Source organism: Sphaerodactylus townsendi, linkage group LG02 (assembly GCF_021028975.2).
Source record: "Sphaerodactylus townsendi isolate TG3544 linkage group LG02, MPM_Stown_v2.3, whole genome shotgun sequence".
Classification (NCBI taxonomy): domain Eukaryota; kingdom Metazoa; phylum Chordata; class Lepidosauria; order Squamata; family Sphaerodactylidae; genus Sphaerodactylus; species Sphaerodactylus townsendi.
This window is the reverse complement of record NC_059426.1, coordinates 179,954,275-179,974,489: the sequence shown is the minus strand read 5'-3', so window position 1 is coordinate 179,974,489 and position 20,215 is coordinate 179,954,275.

Here is a 20,215-nt window from a genome sequence, read left to right as displayed (position 1 = left end):
CAATTTAAGGAGCATCCCTTCTATTCATTCATCCAAATCATGTATAAAGAGGCTGAATAACACAGGAGCCAGGGCAGATCCACTTGTCACTCCTCACCAGGAGAAGAAGAGCCCTCAAGAAGCACTCCCCGGGCACAATCTGCCAACCGGTTACAGAACCACCTAACAGGAAATAGGATCCAACCACAATATACCAACTTGTCAACAGGAACATCATGTGGAACCTTATCAAAAGCCTTCCTGAAACCCAGATAAAACTATGTCTGTGGCCCTCCCCTGAACCAGCAAGGTAGCAACTTGTTCAAAACAGGAGATAAGGTTAGTCTGACATGGCTAGTTCTTGAGAAACCCATCCTGCTTCTTAGTAATTTCATCCATCCTTTCTAAATGCTCTTAAGGCTGGCTGCTTGACAATTTGTTCTAAAACCTGTCCAGGTATAGATGTTAAGTGTATATGTTGGGTGGTGGTGACCTGGATCCTTCTTTTTTCCCCTTCTTGAAGACAGGGGCAACGTTTGCCTGCCATCAGACTTCTGGCCCCTCACCTGTTCTCCAAGAATTCTTAAAAATAATGGCTCAGAAATTACATCCACAAGTTCCTCTAGTATCCTTGGATGCAACTGAACTATGGGCAGAGTGCACAGAGAGCCCTGGTCCCCTTAGCAGATAATACCCCAACTCATCAGTTGATGGAAGCAGGAACACCAGGGAGAAGCAAGGAAAACTCTTGGAGTCGGTGGAACTCAGGAAAGCAGCATTTCACGGGCTGGGGACAAGGATGACCACTGAGTGCTGGGATCTTTTTGAGGGCTGAAATTAAATGGAGCTGGTGTATCAGTGGAGTGTTCTGTGATAGAGGAGGAGGGTGACCAAAATGGTCAAAGGCCTGGATCCTATGCCCTTCAAGGAGAGACTTAGGGAGCTACATATGTCTAGTCTGGAGAAAGGCTAAGGGCTGACATGGTAGCCATGTTTGAATACTTGAAGGGATGTCATGTTGAAGAGGCAGCAAGCTTGTTTTTTGCTGTTCCAGAGACCGGGACCAGGAGTCATGGATTCAAGCTACAGGAAAGAGAAACATTAGAAAGAACTTCCTAATGGTAAGAGCTGTTGGACAGTGGAATACTGCCTTGGAGTGTGGTGGGGTCTCCTTCTTGGCAGGTTTTCAGTCAGAGGCTGGATGGCCATCTGTCAGGAGTGCTTTGATTGTGTGTTCCTGCACGGCAGTGGGTTGGGCTGGATGGCCGTTGCGGTTTCTTCCAGCCCTATGTTTCTATGGAGAAATCAAAGAGGGTGGTTAGCTCAGCAGAATTTGTAAGTAGGAAAGCTTATATACTTCATGTACTTGACCACCCTGCTGGCTGTGGGGGGCGCAAGCGGGGGAATGGGCAGTTGAATAGAAGGTATCGTGTAGTTCCACAGGGCCTGTAAGTCAGAGCTGTTCCGCCAGGCATATAGTTGACACAGCTACAGTTGCTTCATTGTAAGGTTCTGGTACAACTGTCAACATTTTCATCATTTTTCCCCCATCATTTAGCCTTTATTTGGCACAAACAGTATAAAATCACATCTAAATCGCATCAAAATACAAACTTGCAACATATAGCAAATGAAGTTGATTCATGCATACTGTTGCTTATGGGATATTTCCAGCAGGAAGTTCGCAGCCATTTTACAGAATGTAACATCATGTCACAGTAATCACTACTGCAGGAAGCCAGATCTGGGGATCGCGGTTACTACAGACAACTTTATCCCCACATTTACCACTTGAACTCCCCCCCCCCGCCCAATCTTCCCGCAGATTAACAGAATAACTCAAATACGAGGTCCGATGAGCTCAGGGGCGGAGTGCGGGGGAACTGCACCCGGGGCACGCATGCGCCCTCCACCCCCGCCCTGGAATGCCCCCGCCCGGTCACTCCTTAGAATGCCCCCGCCACACCCCCACCACGTCCTCGCCATGCCCCCGCAGGGGAGCACACCTGGTGCATTGCGCCCCCTCCCGTCCCCTTGGCGCTACACCATTGGAAGAGCTTTGTTCTAGTGCAGGGGTCTTCAAACTATGGCCCCCCAGATGTTCATGTACTACAATTCCCATCAGCCCTGCCACTTGGCCATGCTGGCAGGGGCTGATGGGAATTGTAGTCCATGAACATCTGGAGGGCCATAGTTTGAAGACCCCTGTTCTAGTGTCTCAAGGTTGACCGATAGTCTTCAGCCTGAAACCTCCCCCTCCCCCCTTCCGGAGGCCCGAGGTGAGGATGCCTGCTTACTAGGTTGCAAAGCACAGCAGTTAAAAAGATAAAAGATCCATTAACATAGGACAGGTAATAGTAGGCCCAGGTGTGGTCTTGGGCTCCAGCCAGCTGATGCCAGGCAATGCAGGAGCCCTGCCAGACAGAGGTCAGGCCTTCTCCTTCCACTCCCTTCCCTCTCCTATGACTCCTCTTCTTCCCTTTCTTCTCTTTTTTCTCTCCCTTTCCCTTTCCTCCCCCTTTCCCCCCTCAGTTGGGGGTCAAGTGTAAGGCGACCAGATTGTCACCTTTGTAAACCCGGACCCGGCGAGGGTGGTATGCCAAGGCTAGCGATTCAGGCTATGTGTCTAAAGAGGGTAGCGCCAAAGCAGGGCCTTACTACCTTCTTGGGCGCCTCCCGGTTTCCCACCCTAATGACTGGGGCGGGGAAACAGGGAGGCCCCTCAGAAAGCTAGTCGCCAGAGGCAGCCTTCCAAAAATCAGGACGGTTCAAAAAACCCGCAGGACGTGGGACAAATTGGTTTAAGGTGGGACTGTCCCACCAAAAGCGGGACGTCTGGTCACCTTGGTCAAGTGCCATCTCGTGCACCCTTCCAAGCACCATCTGAGAAGATATGGCTAGATTAAGTGTTAAATTGCCATTGGTTTTATTTGCCCTGAGTTTGAATTCAATTATATCTGAATTGTTACATGCTTTTGCCAATGTTGGAAGAAGCCCCAAGCCTATATGGGAAGGGGCGGGGTTTAAACCTGATAAAGTAAAATTTAAAAATAAAATAAAATCGGAGTTAGGTGTCAAAATTCTCCAGGCTGAACTGGTATTAAAAGAAGGAGCAGGCACACCTGGAACGGCAAAGCAGGAGGAGGTGTGAATTAGGGCTGGCAGGCTTAATGCAAACAGAACTGTTACTCTGTACATTAACCTGCTCTTCATCTGAGATGCTGAATGGGCCCCTTCATTGCCAGAAAGTGTTATTTTCCCGATTTGTCAAGGCTTTAAACGTTCTCTCCCTTAACAAAGGCTTTTTACAAGTGGGAGAAACGTCTGTTACAGTTGAGTGAGAAGATTTATTCTGTTGACAATGGACTAAATTAGTCCTGCCATTAAGGTCTTGGCCTAATTGAGGGGATGGACTTATCACAATCATACCCAAATGGAACCAGCAAGCATGAAATCCTGTTGCTTTTAAAGGCATTTCTCAGGGGAGGCAGGGAAAAGCTGGCAGAAGTGAGAGCCCTTCCCTTCCCCTTGTAGACACAGAGGCATGCTGGGGGGTTTAATGGCGCCCAGGGCAACACCTGCTCTGGGCACACACTTTCCCCCCAGTGGTGGGATCCAAAATTTTTAGTAACAGGTTCCCATGGTGGTGGGATTCAAACAGTGGCATAGCGCCAATGGGGCTGGGCGGGGCACGACGGGGGCGTGGCCGGGCATTCCAGGGGCGGGGCATTAATAATTTCTCTGTTACTGTAAAAAAAAGTTCCTAATTTCCAGCTGGTATCTTTCTGTCCATAATTTAAACTCATTATAGCAAGTCCTATAGTCTATTGCCAACAGAAACAACTACTTCTCCTCTAATTGACTGCCTGTCAAATACTTAATACTTTCAAATACTTAATTTTGTTTCTAGAAATCAAAAGAACGAGACTTTCCTTAAACAAGGAACTTTACCATATTGCTAAAACATGTTTTTAAAACAGCCCAACAGGGAGAATGATCCCGTTTTCTACCTTCGCTAACCAGCCACATAGGAAACAACAGGACTTTATGGTTTTTGGACCTATTGGAATTTCTAACGAAAAAGCGGACCCAATTAGCAACCCCCTCTCGGCACACACTCTCGGGAACTGGTGAGAACCTGCTGGATCCCACCTCTGCCCCACCCCCCAAACTCCCCATGCCACACTTACCTTAGCTGGTGGCAGTCCTGGGCAGCTTGGGGGGGCGGGCCAGGGGGCACCCGGCAGGCTGGAGTAGCCGGACCAGGAGCCTGCTGTGGGCCCTCCGGGCGCCCCCATGTGATCCAATGGGGGTGTCCGGGGTGAATTGTCCTCCCACGGCCCTCTGGCAGATACGCCACTGTGTGGACGTCCGCCTGCATTGCCAGGGAGTGAAAGGAAAGAGAAACCCCCTTCTGTGCTTTGTTTTATTTTTCAGCTTGATCAGCTGTTCACCAACACACAAATCCCACGGATATTTCTCAGGACTTGGTCCCGTGAACTGCTTTGCTGGGCCACAGACGGATTTGTGTGAGATGCAGAACTTCGTGCTGTGCTGCATTAGGTACCTGAAAAGCTACCGGAAAACGTCGGTTCAAACTGCTCACAAACAGTCAACTGAACGAAGGAGAACTGGTTCCCAGTTCTTTGCTAAAGAGGACACTGGTTGTCAATTCTGGCTTCCTTCCTCTGGAGAAGACTGCCCTCTCTTTTGCCAAAAAGAAAGGGCAGTTCTGCAATTGCAGGATATTTTGGCAGAAGTCCGTAGGGTTCAAGAGGAAGTACACAACACAACACAAGCCTTTATTGGCATATAAAACAGGACAAAATGTTAAAACAAAACAAGGTCAAGAGGAAGTAGCTGCTGATGGACATATCCTGCAGGAATCTGTCTAAACACCTTTGAAAGCCCCCCCCCCCGCCCCATGCCTGTGGCCATCAGCTTGAAGAAGGTAACTGTCCTGATTGCTAAGGCGAACAGTCTGTCTGGAGAGAGACGGATCTTTATTGGGCCTTCCGGCAACAGCTCTCAATATTGCCCAGTGTGGGAACTACACACTCGCCTAATATTAGAGTGCCTGGGAAAGCTAAGTGCTAAAGCTCCAGTCATCTTGAACTGGGGCCTCTCTGCTTTTCCTCCTTTCTTGCTTGAGCCCTCGATAGCAGGAGCAACTCTGTCCCTCTCCTTTGGGCCAGACGGCTCCCTGTCTCCTACGTGACCATGTGAGGAGAGGCAACGGCTTTCACACACGTTTCCTGCTTTCTGCATACGTGGGAATGGGGCAGGTTAAAGGGGTGGCATCAGGGGAGTTATGCTGGGGCCAGGGAATTGGGGATTTATTTATTTATTTATTTATTTATTCATACATTTATTTATTTATTTATTTATTTATTTATTTAGATTTGATATACTGCCCCATCCCCAGAGGGCTCTGGGCGGTGTACAACATAAAAACGGTATACATAAAATCATTAGGATAGAGTCATCAAAAATATCATTTAAAAACAGCGAATATTTCCTAACCTAGGCATCCCACGAAAGCTAGTGCTTAACCATAAGCTAAATCCCTCCCCGGAAAAGAGGTGAGAGGGGAGATGATAAAACTCGATGATATTAGGGACTCACATGGAACAAAGACCCATATGGAACAGTGGGGGGGGGCACACTCAGCGGCTGGTCTCTCAAAAGGCCCAGTGGAACAACTCCATCTTACAGGCCCTGTGGAAATCACCCAAGTCCCGCAGGGTCCGGACAGCTGGAGGGAGAGTGTTCCACCAGGCCAGTGCCAGAGCCGTAAAGTCTTTGATTGATTTAGAACTGACTTTTGCAAAGCCAGGCTTCAGGTGTCCATTTCAATAAACACTGCTGATGGATGAAATCCATTGCATGGAGCCCTCAACCTGACATTCATTCATTCATTCATTCATTCATTCATTCATTCATTCATTCATTCATTCATTCATTCATTCATTCATTCTTTGGGTTTTTATACCACCCTATCCCCAAAGGGCTCCGGGCAGTGCACAACACACGATCACAGTACAATCATAAAATAACTAAAACCTTTAAAACAGCGGTAGAAACAATACTCAGTGGAATAAACGTAAGAAATATAACAAGTAAGCCAGTTCTGAAACAATCCCCAATTCTTTCCAGTAGAATTCCACTCACACACACACACACACACACACACACACGCACGCACGCACGCACGCACGCACGCACGCACGCACGCACACACACACAACGGTGGGAGTTTGGAATATCATCTTCCTACATTTCTCTTTCTGTCTGAGACATCAGTTCCAGATGAGGACTGTGGGAAACGGCTGCTGAGCCCCAGACGTTCATTCTGCGGTGCTGGTACTCGTGGTTAAGGATTCACTCTGACCCCCTGTGGTATTGAGAACCCTCAAGAAACATAAAGGCAATGGATTAGTATGTTTTTTTTCTTTCTAATAGGATTGTTTGAAAAGTGAGGTGTAAGGTTAGCAACAGACGCTATTGTACAAAGGCTTTACATGCTAATCCCTGATGTTAATGGTGAAGTATTTTTATTTGTGACATATAAAGAACCAGTTTGGATTTGTATAGCAGTATCTTGTTATTTTTTTAGCAGTATGTGTTCAGCGTACAGATTTACGTCTTCCTCTGTGGCCATCGTAGCCGTCAACCTCCTGCCCAATAACCAGACTTGGGTTCAAACAAAATCAGTTTGTTGTATCAGAGTAACGATGAAGCTGCACTCAAGCGTTGCTGAACTGAAATTCAAACGTCCCTGCCACTAGTTAAAACCCCATTCTTTACCCTCCCCCACAGCACCCCACCCAACAGAAAGAGTTTCCCTTTGCCCAGCCGCGCCACGTCTCCAAGGTCAGAGCCCAATCAGGAACTCAGTGTTGTGGCTCAGAGAAAAGCAACCATTCCTTTAAACCGCAAGCAAAGCCAAAGCATGCCAAAGGAACACACATCCATCAGGCATCACCTTCTCCCAGCCCCGCCCCCGGTCACGAATGCACGGCCAGGCCCCAGGTGAAGTCTTGACAACATCGTGGATCGATAAAAGAGTGCCGCCACCCTTGTCAGCCTTCCTCAGCTATGGTAGAAGAAGAAGAGTTTGGATTTATACCCCACTTTACTCTCCTTCAAAGAATCACTATGTTAGACTACACAGAGAAGCAATTGAAATCCATAAGCACATGGACAATTTCAACAGAAAGGAAGAAACCATGAAAATGAACAGAACTTGGCTGCCAGTGTTGAAAAATACTAGAGTCAAGACAGTGTCTAACCAGCTCCACACAAACATAGGATGACTATAGACAAAGGAAACAAAGGCCAGGATACTTCTATTCAGATGCTCCCACCTATTGACCTTGCCATCTCCATTGTTACTCCCATGCTATAGACTTCATTGTTACTCATACTTCTATTCAGATGCCCTCACCTATTGACCTGGCTGTCTTCTTTGTTACTCACAGACAATGTTTCTTCACCCACCCTGGACACTCCAACAGGTATATATACTCCACTTGCTTTCCCAACATCAGATCCTCTGAAGATGCATTCAGCCACAGATGCAGGCGAAACGTCAGGAGAGAATGCTGCTAGAACACGGCCAGACAGCCCGGAAACCACACAGCACCCCAGTGATTCCAGCCGTGAAAGCCTTCGACAATACATAATCACAAAGCAGTTCACAATCATCTTCCCTTCCTCTCCCTTGTGAGGTAGGTGGGGCTGAAAGTTCGGAAAAAACTGGGGCCATTTCCTCGCTTTAAAAAAAAAGCAGAGGCAAAACGGTTTTGCAAGCTTTGGGTGTTTTTGAGCGCACAGTCACGCTCCCCACTGCAGATAGTCGTGCGGGGATTCCCAAAAAACGCTGTTCCAAACAGGAACAGAAATGACACATGCTGAGGGGTCGCAAGGGCGGCAGAATTGGGGCAACTGTAGCGCGCAACAAAAGGTGGGTGGGGAAACGGCCTGGGACTAACCCAAGGTCACCCAGCAGGCTGCATGTGGAGGAGGGAGGGGAATCAAACTTGGTTCTCCACCATTCGTAATGATTAAACCACGCAGGCTCTCAATGCTGGCCATTCTGGCCCAGTCCTTCAGGAGGACTTTTTAGCCACACACACACACACACACACACACACACACACACACACACACACACACACACACACACACACACACGTATTGCAAAATACCCTCCTTGTAGGAGTGTGATTGATCCCTGTCAGACACGCATCTTCTACCACTCGTTCTCCTCCTGCTGCCGTTGTCTTTGGGTTGTTTAAAACTCTACAGCATTGTGCGATTTTTGTTCTTTCTTCGCTCTGTACTCTGTATATCCCTACAGACCTGCATGTTCTTTGGTGAACAGTTTCACTAGGAAAAAGAGGATTTTGAAAAGCCTGAAATGTTAACATAAAAGCCCTTTTCATATCTGTTCCTCTACTCTGAGGTTTTCTGCAGCGTCTTCCTTCGCTCTCAGATATCCACAGTGGCTACGATATCATAACAACAACTCAGAGTTTTCCCCCCTCTGAAGTAGCTCCAAAATTCTCTGAAATAAGAGCAAAATGTAGCAAAGTGAAGCACTTTCCAATGTATGCCCAGACTCTGCCCCAATCACCACCACGTAGTTTTCATATCCAGATACTAACCATTTTCTTTCCAACTGGAAAACTAAATTGGATGGAATCAGACATGAAGAAGGTTGAAGGTAACTGTCCAGACTTTCACATCAACAGAGTATGTGTAACCCTATCTGTGGGTTCTGTGGGGCAGAACTTGGAATGAGTTTGCAACAACAAATTTTAAAAACAAAATGGTTTACTTTCTTAACATATAACATATAAGAGTGGTGGCGAACCTTTGGCACTTCAGATGTTATGGACTACAATTCCCATCAGCCCCTTCCAGCATGGCCAATTGGCCATGCTGGAAGGAAGACTGATAAATTGTAGTCCATGACATCTGAAGTGTAAAAAAGGTTCGCCATATCAGACTTATAACATCAACGTGCGCGTCACACTTGAAGGTCCTGTTCAGGTTGCATTTTCAAGTCCTTCTATTTACAGTCTACTGATACTGCCTAGTCCAATTCTTCTTTGCAAGTGGGTTGGCTCCTGAAGACTCCAAGGGCTTGGGGAACAGGATTCAACATGATGAAGGTTTCCAGGAGAACTCTCACCCATTACAAACACAAAACCCCTTAACAAAGTGTTAAGGGCTTATACAAACCAGGGTCTGAGTCTGGTAGCCTTGTCTCCTCCAAACTACATGAGCTCTGCAGCCTCCTGCTGCTTTGAGTCTCCACCCCTTTCTGGGTCAACCCATTCTAAGCAGGGGAGTTACATATGAACTGGAAATCCAGCCAGCTGTGCCACTCTAGTGAGCAATCCGTGGCTCTGGCTTGTGGCAGAGTATGCCACTGGGCACTTTTTAATTGTTGCTGTGCTGGTAACCCCTAGGAGTGTGAGTCCTTTTTCCAAGAGCCATCAGAACAGCTAAAGCAGAGGGTGCTGGTGTGAATGGGCAAGTGAGAGCAAGGTTAATGTTGCCAAAGTCAACGGCCAGAATCGAGAAGATCCCAGCCTTTTCTTTTCTTGAGGGCTGGGTCTCTGGGTTTTGGGGGCAGGCATGGAGATGAGCATATGGTGCATCACACCTCTGTTTGTGGTGCAAAACAATGGATTGTGCATTGTCGAAGGCTTTCACGGCCAGAATCACTGGGGTGCTGTGTGGTTTCCGGGCTGTCTGGCCGTGTTCTAGCAGCATTTTCTCCTGACTTTTTGCCTGCATCTGTGGCTGGCATCTACAGAGGATCTCTCTGGAATCTCTCTGGATCTCTCTCTGGAACTCTCTGGCATCTTCAGAGGCTCTTCAGACGCCAGTCACAGATGCAGGCGAAACGTCAGGAGAGAATGCTGCTAGAACACGGCCACACAGCCCGGAAACCACACAGCACCCAAATGGATTGTTCCATTGTGAATGCTAACTTTTTTGAAAATTTAGAGCGGCTGAAGAAAATGTACTGACTGTACTCGTAATGGAGAGATTCTCCGGCGTGCAATAAAAATGGCGCTTGGCTGGAAGTGCAGATCAGAGGATCTCAGAGAAGGCAGCGAGGCAGTTTTCCAAACGGAGAACCGAGGTTGCCGTGACCACTCAGGACAGACTGTAAATTAGGATAACCATTCCCCTTGTCATGACTGATGTGACCCCCCCCCCCCCGCAACAACAAATTACCTCTTTTGCGACAAGATGAAACTGGCCAAACCAAACAAAAACATTTGCAAGGGAGGTGGTGCGGACACAATTTGTGGGACACGGCTGGATCGACAACACCTCAAATATGGGATAAATGCAGTGTGTGGGAAAGGCCACTGACTATTTTTAATCACAATTAGCCTTTCTCATCACAGCCGCTTCCCTCCTGCTGCTTCCGCTGCTCCCTGCAATTTAAAAGGGCACAGAGGGAAACGAGGGGGGGAAATTAACTGCTCACAAACCCGGCTGATGCCACAGCCCATTCTAGTGGCCTCCGCTTAGTAGACTTCTTTTTTTGGGGGGGTGGGGGTGGGGTTTGTTTGTTTGTTTGTTTGTTTATTAAACTTATAGGCCGCCTCATCCCCAAAGGGCTCGAGGCGGCTCACAATATGGCTGTTCTCCAAGACAGCAAATCAAAACAACATAAAACTTAAACCCATTAAACCCATTAAAACTCAAGCAGCAGTTACGACAAATATAAATTTGGTTAAAAACAGGGGCCTGATCTAAAGGCCAGAAAGAAAGGGAGGGAGTACGCAGGGTTCCTTCAATGGTCCCTCCTTCCTCACCTGTGTTGTTATGTTTCTACATATTTAAAGTGTTATATATATTTATTTGAATGGGGGTTGTTTTTAATGGTTTTTAAGTGTGATCCTGACGTTTCACCTGCATTTGGGGCTGAACGGATGCAGGCGAAACATCAGGAGAAAATGCTACTGGAACACGCCCACACAACACAGAAAAAAAACACAACATTCCATTTTTTTTAATTGTTAGTTGTTTTTTTAAAAAAATATTTTTTATTAAATTTTAACCAAATATAAAACTGTTCTCATTAAATAGTTTGAATAATTTTATATATGAAGGAAGAGGCAAACAAAAAAGTAACAAAAACATACTAAAAAAGGAATACAGAAAATAGACATAGGTTCCTCTCTTTTTCAAAAGGAGAAGGGACCAAAACAATATTGTACAGATTCTTACACTGTTATGACATCAGTCTTTAAATCATCTATTTCCCTCCATACTGTCTCCCTCCCCTGTGATATTATCGTCGAGGAACAAGCTATAAAACAAAGTAAATTTTTTTAAAAAAACTTATTTATCTTTCTGCAGGGTGTTGAAGGGCCGAAACGCAGGAAACAAATTAGAAAACAAATTGAATATTTTTTCCTTTGGGGTATGTTGCGTGTGAGGGCGTGGGTTGTGCCTCCGTCTACCCTTGAACGCGTCTGAACACACATGCAGCTTCCTGATACTGAATTGGTTAGGTCAGTCTTGCCTACTCAGACTCGCAGCAACTGTGGTCCTCCCTGCCACCTCCTGCCTGGTCCTTTTCACTGGAGACGCTGGGGATTCAACCTGTGGCCTTCTGCATGTCAAGGAGATGTTCTACCCCTGAGCCACAGCGCTTTCCCCAAACACACGGAAACATTTATAGTTGGCCAAAGTCAATTCTGCCTATTCAGGAGAGCCAGCGTGGTGTAGTGGTTAAGGGCAGGTGGATTCTAATCTGGAGAACTGGGTTTGATTCCCCTCAGTGGCAGAGGCTTATCTGGTGAACCAGGTGTGGTGCTGACCTCCTACATTGCTGCTGGGGGACCTTGGGCTAGTCACAGTTCTTTGGAACTCTCTCAGCCCCACCCACCTCACCAGGTGTCTGTTGTGGGGAGAGGAAGGGAAAGGAGTTTGTAAGCTGCCTTGAGTCTTCTTGCAGAAGAAGAAGAAGAAGAAGAAGAAGAAGAAGAAGAAGAAGAAGAAGAAGAAGAAGAAGAAGAAGAAGAAGAAGAAGAAGAAGAAGAAGAAGAAGAAGAAGAAAAGGAGGAGTTTGGATTTCTATCCCCCCTTTCTCTCCTGTAGGAGACTCAAAGGGGATTACAATCTCCTTGCCCTTCCCCCCTCACAACAAACACCCTGTGAGGTAGGTGGGGCTGAGAGAGCTCTGAGAAGCTGTGACTAGCCCAAGGTCACCCAGCTGGCATGTGTGGGAGTGCACAGGCTAATCTGAATTCCCCAGATAAGCCTCCACAGCTCAGGTGGCAGAGCTGGGAATCAAACCCGGTTCCTCCAGATTAGATACACGAGCTCTTAACCTCCTACACCACTGCTGCTCAGGAGAGAAAGTTGGGGAATAAATCCCAAACCCTCTTCTTCTTCCACATCACCCAGGGTCTGGTCCTTTTTAACTGGAGATGCCACAGTTTGAACCTAGGATTTTCCTCATGGCAAACAGAGATTCATCCCGAGCTGAGGCCGCCTTTCATCTTATTGTTATCAGTTCACCATTCCTAAATATTGGAAGGCTTTTCTCTTGGCTAGGTTAAATGTTTTCCCCACCTTCCACTGTTTTGCTGAGTAGTTTCGGAGAAGTAAACTATCTGCGCTGTTTTGCTAGATGCTACCGATTTTGGTATTGTGCTGGACAAAACCTTTGGCTTTGGTAACTGCCATGTGAGAGTCATTGTGCCATGATTTGAAATAAGATATTTGTTAACCACAACCTGCCTCTGTGTTGCATTTCCTGGGCTGTTTTGTTCTCACTCTAGCACACTGGTGGCGAACCTATGGCACGCGTGCCAGAGGTGGCACTTAGAGCCCTCTCTGTGGGCACGCACAAACAGAGTTCGTCATGTGGGGGTGGAAAATCACCCCTACACACACATCTAGACTGGCCTTGCTTCTGAGTAAACCCTCCTAGGACCGTGATTCACCCGTTCCAAGCATTGCATGGTTGCTTCACCAAGCTTACTCCCAAGTAATGCATGCCTCAGAGCAAACCGTTTTTTTCTTAACTAGAACCTCAGCATTCAGGTTAAATTACCGTGTTGGCAGTTTGCGATAAATAAGTGGATTTTGGGTTGCAATTTGGGCACTCGGTCTCGAAAAGGTTCTCCATCACTGCTCTAGCAGATGCTTGTTTGTTGACATTCCAGAGACATCCTGTTTCTTCCTGTATCCACAGTGAATGGTCTTGGGGCAAAGAAGACCTGAGCTGATTAGGAGTCTGGACAGGCATCCTCTGGGAGCCCCACCCCCGAAGCACGGCTCTGCGTGTTCCTTCCAAGGATACAGCAGGACACAAATGCAGAATAATTGGGTTGTGGCATGGCGAGAGAAAATGCTTTTCAAATCTGTAAATGAATGTCTGGCAAGAGAAGCCTCTCAGAATTTGAATCAACACCAGTCAAATCTGTGGATTTTTTCCCCCTCTCAGAATACTTGTTTCCGTTCCGCTCAGAAGATGGGATGCTTAGGAGAAATGAAGATGATGGGTTTTGGTCCAGGAGTTCTCTCTTCAATCTTGCAGCAGCCGGTGACCCTTGGTAGCCATTTATTAGATGTCAGAGAGAGCGATTTCCACTAGCAGCACACATTTTTAACACATGGAAGCAAAGAAGAAACACTTCATATCTGAAGGCTTAAATTTAAATCAGGCAGAGATATACGAGTTTTTATGTTTTGTGTTACAGATACTGAAAAATACTTTGGAGGAGGCAGCTCAAATCGTTCTTAAACCATTTTCACGGTGATAAAACAATTCACAACTGCAACAAATACATTTATTCCTGGCAAAGATTAAACAGCCTCCTTGTATTTCTATGAAGATGAATGTTAGCTTCGGCTTCAGGCTGTGGATGTGCAGACATTGTGTTGCTGGGGTCAAAACGCCGGGGTCTGCCCCTTTTAGAGTGGGGGAATTAGCAAAGGGCAAACCTAACTTAACAAGAGGTTGGGCAAGCTCAGAATCTTTGTTGCCAGAGTATGGAGAGTTGCTGTCACAGGAAATCCACAGGAGAGTGAAATAACATTAACACTTTTATTAAAAGGAAAATAATAAAAATACAAGCACAAAATAACCAAAGCAGCAGAACACACACAGTCCTAGTGTATATATAGAGTTGAGAGGACAGGTTGGGGAAAATGAAGGAATTGGGGGATTAAATAGGCAATATTAGCTGTTCCTAAAGAAGGAGTTCAGAAATGCAGAGTCCCAGTGCCCTCGCTGAGCTTCAAGAAGACAGGGGAGAGAACAGATTGCATGCAGTGCAACAGAACCAAAAGCTACCTCAGAAATACTGGGCACTAAGTGTTGGGCGAGGGGCTAATTTATAGGGAAGATTGGGCCCTTTAGCCATGCTAAAACAGCATCTTTACCCGCCTCTTTAATGCCATCAAGGTTGTTGCTCCCCGGCGTCCTCTACGACCCTGATCTCGGCTGGTTCCTTGGTATAACAAGGAGCTACGCTGTCTGAAACGGGAGCTTAGATGGCTAGAGCGAGGTGTGGCCCGAGAAGTCTCGCATTGATGAGAGGGCTTTCTTGCTTGAACATCTTATAGGACGGTTATGATCGCCTATGAGAGGGCGATGAAGGAAGGCCGAAGAGAGACATTCTTCTCCTCTCTGCATCTGCCAGCTCTAAGCCCAAAGCGCCAGCTTGTATTTCCCGATACTATGACCGATTAAACACACACCTCTTTATTGGAGAGTTCAAAAAATGATCAATTGGCTATTAACTGTGAGGCCTTTATGAGCTATTTAGCTTGAATAAATTCAGTCGTCGCTCATGATGGACCTTCCTGCCACCTTAAGGAGACAATTTGCGAGACTGGAGGCTTCCTTGCGCGTCTTCTGGCCCATGTCATTGGCCCAGTTTTCCCTGCTCTTGGAAGGCGGCTGTTGACAGAGCCCTGAAGCTGCTGTTAGACCTACTACCCACTTGTCACTCTGGATCCGTGCCCCTCTTGGCTTATTAAAGAGCATGCCAGGAAGGGCTACGATTCCACCTGTTGAATATCATCAATAGCTCCCTTGGGGCAAGAGGAGTCTTTCTGGTGGGTTGGAAGGAGGCAGTGGTCCACCCACATCTCTTAAAGACCGTCATTAGATCCCTAGTGATCCGACCAGTGCATGCGTCAGAATCTTTCGTTTCTGGGGAAGGTAATTGAGAGAGTGGTGTTGGAGCAGCTTCAGGGTTTTCTGGAGGACACATCAGCCTTCGATCCCTTCCAGTCTGGCTTCCGTGCTGGGCATGGGACGGAGACTGTTCTCGTCGCTGTTACAGACACACTCCGTATGCAGCTTGACCAAGGTGGATCGGAGCTGCTGGTATTATTGGATCTTACCGCAGCGTTTGATGTGGTCGATCACGATCTTTTGACCCACCGCCTGGCCGCTTCCGGGGTGCGGGGCACTGTCCTTCAATGGATTGCCTCGTTTCTCCGGACGGAGTGAGCAAGAGATGTGGTGTTATTGGGGACAAAGCCTCCAGGGTTGCCAGCTTCATTCGCGGTGTACCTGAGGGAGCGCTATGTCCCCACTGTTATTCTTTATGGATATCGACCCTTGCTAACCAGCTGAGTGCGGAGCTTTGGGCTGGTATATGTCATCAGTATGCCAATGACACTTAGCTCATTCTGTCGATGGATGGAGAGCGCCGTCACGCATGCCTGCAGCTCTACAGCACTGTTTGGGCGGTTGCTGGATTCGGATTGAAACAGAGCGGGTTAAAGCTGAGATCCAACGAAGGCCGGAGATCGCTTTGAGCTGGAAGCGGTGGGGGGGGGAGGTGGGGGGATTTTTTTCAGCCGCCCGGTGTGGGAGGGTCTCATTGGCACCGACCCCTCAGATTCGCAGCCTGGGGGGTCCCACCTGGATTTGTCTCTTTCAATGGAGACCCAGGTGGCCCATGTAACCCGGGTTGCGTTTTTCCATCTTCGCCAGGCCCGGCGACTGGCCCCCTTCCTCTCCCAGGCAGATCTGGCCACAGTGGTCCATGCAATGGTCACCTCCAGGCTAGACTATTGCAACTCGCTCTACGCGGGCCTTCCTTTGAGGCTGATCCGGAAATTAAAACTGGTCCAACTTGCGGCGGAACATTTGCTCATGGGCGGTGCCTTTAGAGATCACATCATGCCCGTGTTACATCGCCTGCACTGGCTCCCAGTTGAGTTCCGGATCATTTTCAAGGTATTGGTTTTAACCTTTAAGGATAGCGATAGCGGCCTGGAGACCCTGCGATGACCTCACCGAGACCGTCTGGCCCCATATGTCCCACGTCGGTCCCTGCAGTCAGCAGAGGCCAACTTGCTGGTAACCCCCGCCCCCTCTATGATGCGGCTGGCCTCTACTAGGGCCAGGGCTTTTACAGCCCTGGCCTCTGCCTGGTGGAATGCTCTTCCTCCAGCTGTCCGGGCCCTGCGAGATCTCAACGAATTCCACAGGGCCTGTAAGACCGAGCTATTCCACCAGGCCTTTGGTGAGACCAGCCGCTGATATGGGTGCCCGAAACAGCCTAAGAAATATTCTGAGACCCACTCCCCCCCCCCTTTTAAGAGGAGTTTTAAATAGCTGGATGCCATCTATTTTAAATATTTAAACTTACTTGGATTTGAAAATTGTACGCTGCATTTAAAAAAAAAATTTTTTTAACTTCTTGCTTTATCTGTTTGTTAATGTTGTACACCGCCCTGAGCCCTCCGGGGGAGGGCGGTATAAAAATGAAATAATAAATAAATAAATAATGTTCCTGGATAAAGAAGGGTTCTTGTCTTCCAGGAGAAGAAAAAGAGGAACATTACACCTAAGAATCTAATGGTTTGAGCACTTGGCTTCACTGGCTAAACCGGGGAGTGACTAAAGGTGGCAGAGAGGAGCTGTATCAATCACAGCTGTAAAACAATTGCAATGCAAATAAGGTGGTTTCAAAGAGCTGTTAATCACAGGAAGAAAGTAAGATTAGTATTGTGCTGGTAGGAACACCTTGAAGCAATCACATTCAGAGGTGGGATCCAGCAGGTTCTCACAGGTTCCAGAGAGTAGGTTACTAATTATTTGTGTGCTGAGAGGGGGTTACTAATTGGTGATTTTGCCACATGATTTTTGCCTTAGTTACGCCCCTCCTCTCAGCAGTAGCGCGCAGAACTGGAAGCAGTCTAGCAGGAGGTGCACCGGCGGGCGTGGCAGCCTGCGCCTGCGTGCATTCGTTTCCCACCCAAGGACCGGCGCAGCAGCTGCATCCTTGCCACAGCCCTGCCCAGGAATGCCCTGCCCACGGAATGCCTGGCCACGCCCCGTTGTGCCCTGCCCAGCCCCATTGGCGCTACACCACAGTTTGAATCCCACCACCATGGGAACCTGTTACTAAAATTTTTGGATCCCACCACTGATCACATTAACCAGTTCTTTGTCTCAGGGAGCCTGGCTCTGCTAGGCACCACGAGGGGTGGCAGGATGGGTTGTCTTAGAAACAGAGCTCCCCCCCCCATCACCGTGGTTCAGTCTAGTAACACTTGAGCTAGTGGTAGTTTCAAACAGGGAAAGGTTAGGTGGGCAAAACCAAGACGAAGCATTTCCTGGCAAAGGTGGAAAATTATCAAAGTGATTACTTTCCCCCCCTTTTTTGGCATCAAGTTGGAGCCAGCAGGGTTTTTGAGACAGGAAACAACCGTTGCCTACCTCTGCGTAGTGACCCTAGATTTCCCGAATGGTGTCCCATCCAAATGCTAACCAAGGTTGACCCTCCTCAGCTCCCAAGGTCTGAAGAGACTGGTCTAGCCTGGACCATTCAGGTCAGAGCAGAAGACATAGGCCCATCATGCATGGTGTGCTTACCTTGAGGCTCTTCTCAGTGAGGTCCCCTCATATTTCTCTGTTTACACAGGAAAAACTGCCCCTTCCTGCTGAGTACCTTGCAACCATTTTGTCTGTGCAGTTTGCCACCATTTTGTCAGTATCTGGGTTGTTTCCAGTCACTTGCTAGATTACTGCATTTTAATGCCTTTTTTAAAAAAAAATGCTTACTTCATAAGTTCTTTTTAGCCATCCATCAATCCCCCAGAAATGCCTGCAAGGAGTGAGCAGGGAAAGACAGAGAGGAACAGAAACTTTGAAAGAAGAAGAAGAGTTTGGATTTATATCCCCCCTTTCTCTCCTGTAGGAGACTCAACAGGACTTACAATCTCCTTGCCCTTCCTCCCTCACAACAAACACCCTGGGAGGTAGGTGGGGCTGAGAGAGCTCTGAGAAGCTGTGACTAGCCCAAGGTCACCTAGCTGGCTTGTGTGGGAGTGTACAGGCTAATCTGAATTCCCCAGATAAGCCTCCACAGCTCAGGCGGCAGAGCAGGGAATCAAACCCGGTTCCTCCAGATTAATATAATAATTAATAATTAACAAGGATGAACATTGCTGCCCCCAGCAAAGTTTCACTTTCATGTGTGCGGGGCTTCTGAGATCTCCAGCACAGTAAGTATGAGAGGGGAGAAATCATGTCTGCAATGAAAACTCTGCCCTGAAGGAAACGTATGTGTAACCTCTATCTGTGGGTTCTGTGGGGCAGGACTTGGAATGAGTTTGCAACAACAAAAACAAAATGGTTTACTTTCTTAACATATAACATCAACATTTAACATCACACTTCAAGGTCCTGTTCAGGTTGCATTTTCAAGTCCTTATATTTACAGTCTACTGATATTGCCAAGTCCGATTCTTCTTTGCAAGTGAGTTGGCTCCTGAAGACTCCAAGGGCTTGGTGAATAGGATTCAACATGATGAAGGTTTCCAGGAGAACTCTCACCCATTACAACCACAAAAAACCCCCTTAACATGGTGTTAAGGGCTTATACAAACCAAGGTCCGAGTCTGGTAGCCTTGTCTCCTCCAAACTTCATGAGCTCTGCAGCCTCTTGCTGCTTTGAGTCTCCACCCCTTTCTTGGTCAACCCATTCTGAGCATGGGGGTTACATATGCTCACCATGGGGCAGAGCACAAGTGTATAATAGGCCATAGAGAGGTGGAAGATGCCCAGGTGAAGGGGGTCTCCTTTCCTTGGACTGCCTTTTGTGGTAGCCCAGCTTCCCATCCGATATTAAAACTAACCGAAGTCCCAGCTGCTTGGGTTGTGTGATGTGTTTTATATCTCCTGAAAATTGTTTATTCATTCGTTGGAGAAATGTATGTCTCCCCCTCAACCTGACGCAGCTCTGGGTGGTTTCCACACATAACTGAACCCATATTGCAAAATCAATAGAGCAAAAAGTTATAGAAACAAAGAAACAACATCATAACCAGAGACCGGTGGGGAGTGACTGACTCTAACATCAAAACAGGGTTATACCAAAGCAAGACAACAGGCGACAAAAGGCTCCCACAGATTAACCTGTAAAAAGGGGGATTTGGATAGAGAAATATTTTTGGCTCATAAAAACCCACAGAAAGTTAGACAAGAGAGGAACGAATGAAGCCATGAAATGTAGCTGAAGTGCAAGGCATGGACAAATGAAGCTGTCTTCTGCTGAGTCAGACAATCAGTCTACCAACTTAAGCAAATATCTCCTTGGACTGGCAGTGGATCTCTTTCCAGGGTCTCAAGTTAAAAAACAACAACTGGCCTTTCCCCACTACCTATTACTGATCCTGTTATTTGGAGATGGCAGGAATTGAACCCACGATCTTCTACATATCAAGCAGATGCTCTACTGCGGGTGTGCCTTTTTTCTGGTGCTGAAAACTTAGTGAAGTTGGTGGGCAGCAGATTCAGGATGGAGAGAAAGAAATACTTTTTGAAGAAGAAGAAGAAGAAGAAGAAGAAGAAGAAGAAGAAGAAGAAGAGGAGGAGGAGGAGGAGGAGGAGGAGGAGCAGGAGGAGGAGGAGGAGGAGGAGGAGGAAGAGTTTGGATTTATATCCCCTGTAGGAGGCTCAAAGGGGCTGACAATCTCCTTGCCCTTCCCCCCTCACAACAAACACCCTGTGAGGTAGGTGGAGCTGAGAGAGCTCCGAAGAACTGTGACTAGCCCAAGGTCACCCAGCTAGCGTGTGTGGGAGTGCACAGGCACAATTTGTATTCCCCAGATAAGCCTCCACAGCTCAGGCGGCAGAGCTGGGAATCACACCCGGTTTCTCCAGATTAGATACACATGCTCTTAACCTCCTACGCCACTGCTTTTGAGCTATTCAAAT